The 8,112-nt window shown below is 44.9% G+C and overlaps 1 non-coding gene across 1 annotated transcript; it reads right to left on the reverse strand.

The window, feature by feature from the left end:
• Positions 1-450: 450 nt before the first annotated feature.
• Positions 451-552, reverse strand: LOC111763479 (U6 spliceosomal RNA). The gene has a single exon (XR_002796345.1). It is a non-coding gene; the product is annotated as a U6 spliceosomal RNA (small nuclear RNA).
• Positions 553-8,112: the final 7,560 nt, after the last annotated feature.

Genomic DNA, 8,112 nt, shown 5'->3' on the forward strand with positions numbered 1-8,112 from the left:
AGGGAAACAGAATCAACATGAGATATCTGTCAATAGTATGCAATTTTATAAGAGTCTCTCATGCAGTGCTGGGGATGCACAAGTCCAGGTTCTGCAGACAGGCTGCAACCAGGGGCTGCAATGCGAGTCCAATGAAGGTTCTTGACGAGTTCTGGGAGACGCTGGCTGTCCAAAGATGAGCTCAGAAATTCTCTCTTAATGCTGGAATCACTTCCCCCTTTCAAGACATTCAACTGATTGGGTTAAGCAGCACTCACTGCTGATGGCAATCTCCCTGACTGATGTAATCAGCTATCTGTGATTTACCACTGCAGTAAAGTTAATGGTAATGGTGTCTAAAGTCCACAAATGCCCTTGTATTACAGTTAGCCCAGTGCTTGCTTGACCAAATAACTGGGCACAATTACCTGGCTGACTTGACACAGTAGTGTAACCGTCATACCAGCTTTGAAAAATATGGAATGCTTCACAAATCTGCTTATCATCCTTGTGCAGGGGCCATGCTTCTCTGTATCATTCCAATTTTAGTATGTGTGCTGCCAAAGGGAGTACTGATATTGTTTCTGAATTCCAAAAATAGATATTGGACTATGTTTGTAAACTGGTTTGTTCCTCTGGGCACATTATATTGTATTGGATTCAGAGGATTCACTTTTACTTGATTAAAAATGATGAAGGCTTTGATTGTGGCCATGTCAGTAGCCCAGTGGTGGGTGGGGACTCACAGAGAAACCATTCCACAGAGAAGGGAGGTGAGAGCTTTGATTCTAGAGACTGGGAAGTAAAGACACAGAGAAGTATGTAAGGGAGGAAGGAGAGAGGCTCCATTAGACTCAGCAGAGGCCCCGGGAAGGAGACGAGTCATTCGCCTGCTAGTCTACAATGGCCTTGTGGAGAGAGCAGGGCAGCTGAGCCTGGAAAGAAATGAGCCCCAGGAGAGAGGAACCCAGGAAGCCTGAACCCTTGCAGTCATCTTGCTCTAACACATGGCAACACACTTTGGTGAGGGAAGTAACTTATGCTTTATGGCCTGGAATCTGCAAGCTCCTACCCCAAAGAAATACCCTTTATAAAAACCAACCAATTTCTGGTATTCTGCATCAGCACCCCTTTGGCTGACTAATACACTCCCTGAGAAAAACATATAAGGTGCCTGGCCCGGGACAGGTGTGTGTGTCGGGCAGATGGCTCCCTTAGTCCCTGATGTCAGCTCATACATTATTTCACTACTAAGAGCTCAAGACATCCACTGCTGGTACATGGTACCAGGGCTGGAATGTCCGAAAGGCAAAAGAAAAGAAAAATCAGGTAATGGTTGAGGGAGGAGGAGTAACCTAAGAAGTTCCAAGCACGGTTCTGTTAACTACCTGTCTCAGCTACTTTACTAGGCTAATTAATTAAATTTCTCACCACAGCAGGTAAAGAAAGAATGTTCTCACTTTTGATTAGCATTTGATGGCGTTACTTGTGTACGATAGTTCAGAAGATGTCTTCTTAGATTCTCTACTGCTGAAAGCATGGTCAAAATGGCATTCTTTTGCACTGAGTTATTTTCAGCTCCTTCTTAACTGTGTTATTATCATTCTTGAAATGCCATCATCACCATTACCTAGGTATGGATTACATACTTCCATGTTCTTAGCTCTAGTCAGAGCCCGAGGGACATGACTTTATGCTTATTCAAAAATAAGGAGTTTACAGTTTAAATCTCCCAAATCCTAAACCCACTACCACTTGGGGGGTAGACCTAAAGAAAGGGGGATTAAAATAAACTCTCTTCATGGCCAAAGAGGCTCATTTAGACTTGCTCTCCTCTCCGAAGTCCTAGAAAAATGAGCAGGCTCCTCAAGTTTCCCTCCTTAGGCAAGCTGGCTGATTGGCTCTGTGTTTGTGTCTCTCCCTCCAAAAAACTACACAAGCTAAACCATCAACAATTGAAGGGCAGTGAGGTTGACGCCATGCCCACCGGTGTCATCACGGTTGTGTGGACACGTGTTCGACGCAGGACCAGGAAAGACCTCCAGAGGTGAGCGAGTCCCGGTCAACTTCCACTGCAGGGCGGAATGACCGTCAGGGTGGAGCAGGACAACGAAACAAGTCCCGTGCTCCACGCCTCAGCCGCCACAAAGCTGCAGTCCTCACGCGTCGCCCACAGATCGCTGGGGTCCATGAGACCTTTGCGGGGGACCCACGATGCCAAAATTGTTGTAGCAATAATATTCAGAAATAATCTGTCTTCTTCAACAAGTTTGCTGCTTAGGGGTAAAAGTGCTGGAACGTCAGCAGGAATCCCGCCACGCGGCGTTCTGGCATATTCTTCTCCACTCCACCGGCGGGAAGGAAAAGATGGTTTCCCTTCAGTGTCCCGAATGAAACAGGACATTGATTCATTTTATTACATCTCAACCTTCTTAACATGTGAGGTGACAAAATGGGAGCTACCTTGCTGCATTTCAGAGTACAATGGTTGCCTCAAGGAAAAGCAGTTGTGTGATTTTTGTGCTGTGAATATCACTTTTGCTTGGAAGAACGACTGGCAGACCAACTACAATTATTCAGACTTGGGTATTTGGCAGGCATTTTCTTGAAAATGAAAAAAGTGAGCCTGTCACTTTAAGAAAATAACTGATGGTATTTGTTGCTATGAGAAAATTTGAACTGTCAGCTGAATATTAGAGTTTTAGACTTGTACCCACTATCATGAACTCAGCAGTTTCCCAACACCTAAAATTTTATTGATGATGCTGATGGTAACAAAACAAATGGGACTTTTAAAAGTTTCACATTGAATTGTGTCAATATTTGGAAGATATATTAAACTCAGAGGACCCATATTTGCTAAATGACCAGGACATGGTATTACAAAATTATGCTTGTGTTGTACACTTTAAATGGGTGAATTGTAGGGGACATCTATTATGTCTCAATAAAGCTGCTATTCACAACAAAGAATTTGATGTTAGAATATAGCTGTTTTTTTCTTGAGCCCAACATTGAAGAGATTTACAAAAATGTAAAATAATGCCACTCTTCTCCCTAAATTTGTTTTAGAAAATACAGCTGTTTTCTTAAAAATATACTACTATGGTAACCTATAATGGGTTTATCTATCTTTAAAAAAAAAGAATAATTCTTCTTAAAAATTCTTAGTTTTAACTTCTAATAGGGTAAATATATGTAGATATAAAACTCATATATTGTTATAAATATTAGGGATTATAAATGAGGACATGATATTAAAGTGTGTAAAGAATTAAATGAAGAAAGATCAGGGTGAAAACTTTTACCCATTAGTAGTAGGTGCTCTCTTAAGAAAAGACTGCTGCTGAAAATTGTTCAGAATAAGGTACTTACAGATACCAGGCCATAAAGCACAAGTTACTTCCCTCACCTAAGTCTATTTCCACGTGTTGGAGCAAGATGGCTGCTGACGGCTGCGAGGGTTCAGGCTTCCTGGGTTCCTCCCTTCCAGGGTCTTGCTTCTCTCTGGGTTCAGGGTTCTCCTCTTCCCAGGGTTTGCTTCTTCCTGGGCTCAGGGTTCCTCTCTTCCTGGGGCTGGCTTCTCTTTCCTCTGTGAAAGCTCTTCCTGGGGCTCCAGCTTAAGGCTTCAGCATCAAACTCCAACAGCAGGGACTCAGCACCCTACTGACACAAAAGGTTTCACTTGATTACTTAATCAAGTAAACCTCTGAATCCAATATAATCTCATATGCCCAGAGGAAAAACCAGTTTACAAACATAATCCAATAATTATTTTTGGAATTCATCAATATCATCAAACTGCTACAGGGAGTATTTATTAGGATAATTATCACCCAGGGTTGAGAAAGCAGTCAGGTGTTTCCAACCAATGCAATAAAACTTGCAGAGAACAATGTGGCTGTAAGAGGTAGAATGTAACAGTAAAGGGAGGTTCAGAGAAAACATGAAACTTGCAGTTGTGTCTAAAATGCAAGAAAAGGGTAACACTAATGTAGCATCATTTATTATTTGCCATCATTGTAATCAGTGTAGACATTTAAAAAGTACTCTAGTAGGTACTTAAGCCACAACTTTTGGAACCTTCGCCATACGGTAGATAAGTTCAAAAACAGACGCAAAAGTCAAAGTTTCTTCATCTTGAGAAATATATGGACTCTCTTAAAGGAAAAATAAGGCAGTCACTATTTCCTTACACTATAGAAATTATAACATTTTTAAAATATGCCCTCACATAAAGCTAGTCATAAATTCTTCATGCTTATACTAATTAAATGATTTTAAAACCAAAAGAAATTTATAAATTAACCACTAAAGATCACCAAACCCAATAAAATGCAAGCTGACATCTATGGTGGCATGAGGCCATTGTGCTGAGAGCACACTCCACTGGCAGGTAACTCTGCTCTGACGGCCCCTACTGTACGTGACGTGAGGACTCAGGCTCCCCACCACTGGTCTCTATCCAACTATTGTGAAACCTTCCCCCTTAGAGCTGACCTTGACAGTCATTTGGCCTTTACTTGGCAGAATGCATCACGTACAGATTCATGGCATTTTCTCAGGTTTTTTCTAGTTGAGACAATTAAATCAGTAATATCTGACACCAACAGGTCAATAAACACAAACATGATCACCCAAATCCCATCACTTAATAGGACATCATTCATATATTCACTAGTCATTTATTTTAAAAGATTAATAATAGAAATGAAAACACAAAATTAACACATTTTCATAGAGAATTCATGGTCATCTAAAAATAAATTTAGGGAAGTGGATGTGGTTCAAGTGATTGGGCTCCTGTCTACCACATGGCAGGTCCGAGGTTTGATTCCTGGGGCCTCCTGGTGAAGGCAATCTGACCCGTGCGGCGAGCTGGCCCACATGGAGTGCTGGCCCAAACAGCAAGCTGGTCCAAGTGGAGTGCTGGTCCCTGCAGGAGTGCTGGCTGCGCAGACGTGCTGGCCCATGCGGCCAGCTGGCCTGAGTGGAGAGCTGGCGCAGCAAGATGATGCAACAAAAAGAGACACAGAGGAGAGGTAATAAGAGATGCAGCAGACCAGGGAGCTGAGGTGGCACAAAAGATTGAGCACCTCTCTCACACTCCAGAAGGTCCCAGGATGGGTTCCTGGTACTGCCTAAAGAAAAGACAAGCAGACACAGAAGAACACACACACAGCGAATGGACACAGAGAGCAGACAACGAGGTAGGAGAGGGGATAAATAAATATTTAACAACAATAACAAAATAAATAAATAAATTTCAGGGCTACAGGGTCGCGAGTCCAGATCGAACACCATTACTACTGGCAGTTCTCTGGCACATTAAAAATTGTGTTGGCTACTGCAAGGCGTTAATAGTAGGGCAGCATGTGGGAAGTCTTATTTTATGCATGCTTTTTCTGTAAACCTCAGCTTCTCTAGTTAAAACCTGTGTGGGTCTTTTTAATGTTTAGACAAGGCTAAGTCTTGGGAACTCAAAGTGGGAAATGAAGATGGGGCTGGGCTGGGGGTAGAGAAGGCGACGCAGTCAGCGCAGAGCGAGAGCGTGGCTCTCGAGGCACCGCTTTATCAAGCAGGGGCCCCGCAGCAGGCTTGCTGGATGGGGAGGCGCTCCCCGGTGCACAGGAGGGGGCGTGTGTGCGTGTGCAACTTCCCGTGACGGTGGCCCGCCCCGCGCGCCTGGATGAGCACCTCCTTTGGGTTCAGGGCGGCGGGGAGCACCGCCGTAGAGGCCAGCCCCTGCCCTGGGGAGGCTGACGAGCTGGTTGGAGAGGGAGCACCGCTCCTCACTGTGCAGTGAAGCTACAAGGCATCCTCTCTCTCCAGGGCGTGGTCCAGAGTCGGGGCGCTGCAGGCGTGCCAGGGGCCTGGGGCGCCCAGCAGTGGAGCCGTCAGAGAACGCTGCAAGGGAGGGCAGCTGGGGGAGCCTGTCTGCAAGGACATGCCTCCGTAAGGACAGTCAGTGTCCTTTAGGGGAAGGGGACTGAGGGCATCCCAAGGCTGAGAGCGAAACCTCCCCGGGGAAGCCCTGGTACGGCCATTGGGATGAGCCAAGGCCATGGACAGTCTTGATGGTTGAGGTCAGCAGATTTTACCCAGTCAATTCAATCAATGACTTCTCATCTCCTCTTCCCCTAACCCCAGGAAGTCAACAACCGTGCAGCTGGACTGAGGAAATGGCCGGTCACTTTGTCAACTGTGGATGACCTCAGATTCCGTATCCTGCCCACAGCGATGGGCTCCCTGGCGAGGGCAGCTACCCTGCGCTGGAGGGACTCACAGTGCCCTGGTGCAGCACGTGGGGGGGTGTTGGAAGGAGCCCTCGTGGCCTCTGTTGGGTGACGACCAAGGGTTTGCAGTGGCACTGAGGAAAGGTCTTGACCAAGATTCATAAAGATGACTTTCAGTTAATGCCAATTCGAGTTTTTATTTTTCACATCTTAATTAAATCGGTTTTTTGAATAAACTATACATTTGCACGGTATAGAATTTTTAAAAAATAGAAAATGATCTATAGCGCAGTCTTCTTTCTACCCGGTTCCCAATCACTCGGTTCCCCCCGCTGGAGGCTGCCGGTATTGCATCTCGAGTCTCCTTCCAGAGGGCAATCACATCAATAAAGAGGAGTTGATTGGAGTCAGATGTCAACGTGGCAAATAACAGTATGGATGCATGCAAGATCCTTTTTCTTTCACTTAAGGGGAAAATGGTTATTAGTTTTTCAAATTACAACATATTGCAGGTTTATTATAGAAAAATCCAGAAAATATAAATAGGAAAAGGAAGAGAATGAAAGTTGCCCATCATCTCCCCTCAGGTGACCCACAATTATTTATACTTCCTTCTATACTTTTTCCCTGTGCATGCAATATATTGCACTGGGGTTTTTTGTTTTCACTTTATGCAGTGTTTCCATATCCCCAAGTCATTAAATATTCTTCTATACCTCATTTTTAATGGCTTGTTTGTATGTACCACAACTTATTTAACCAATTTAATCTGTTTGAAACTCAGGTTGGTTATAGTTTTGCACCACTATGAGCCTCCACTTAATATGTATTCAGTCTTCATTTATTGATGACTTTGAGTTTAGATGCAAATGTCCTGAGGGGGAGGCCTGGGCTTGCCTTGATGGCTTATATCCCCAGAGCACAGCACCTGGCCGCAGGAATTTAACAATTACAAGACCCTGTCATGATAAATGCAACTTTTAAGTGAAATTAAACCTCAGAAAGGATTTTATGGGTTGGGTTGCTGCCTTAAGTTGCTTTTTGTGAAACAAGACTGCATTCCTTCACTGACAGACACAAGCCTCTGTGAAGATATGCCAGGGCATCCTTTTTCACAGAAGGAGGAACTGTGACTAAGGGTTTTACATTCAAGAATAAGAACACAATTTTTCGTAAGAAGCCTTCCCTCTGACTCCTAGTGTGTTAGAACAAACGAGTGCGCTTTCCAGCACTGAAGTCATCTAGCGCCAGGCCATCCACACCAGCTGAGAGACATCCGCTACATGCTCTCTGCACCAGTGGCCGAAAGACAAAGCCATTTAACCATTACACAAAGCTGCTTTCTCAAAAACAAGTCCCTGCTCCTCAGGGAAGATAAAAGATGGTCACGAGGCACGTGTGGTCCTGTTTATTATTAATCTAAAAGAGGCAACGAAACCCCCTGGCTCGTTCAGCTTCAAGGAGGTTGCTCCCCATCACTAACTGCGAGTCTCCCGAAGGGAACAAAGAGGGTGCTCCCAGGTTAAGGGTTCAAAAGTGAAGAGGAGGAGAGCAGGGCAGTTTTATGGGAGCCCACCCATGGCCCAGCTGGAGGTTAAGCGCCTTCCTGTTGGCAAAGCGCCCGGCCTGGCCGTGGAGGCGGAGGCGTGGTGAGAATGGCGTGAGGACGTCACCCGTGGGCGCCTGATGCCACCCGAACTTTTGGGCGGAACTGGCACAGTCAGGCCAGGTGATGCAGCTCGGACGTGCGAGAACAAGTCTTCTAGAATCTTTAACTCTGCAAACATTTGCAAAGAGAGAAGCGAAACCAGCACAGGCTTTTTCTTGTCTGGGGACTAGAACTGTGGCTTTTCTATGCAGAAGGAAGCTCTCCCTTCTTTGGTATAAAAAGCGCTTG

This window comes from Dasypus novemcinctus, chromosome 17 (genome assembly GCF_030445035.2).
Source record: "Dasypus novemcinctus isolate mDasNov1 chromosome 17, mDasNov1.1.hap2, whole genome shotgun sequence".
Lineage (NCBI taxonomy): Eukaryota > Metazoa > Chordata > Mammalia > Cingulata > Dasypodidae > Dasypus > Dasypus novemcinctus.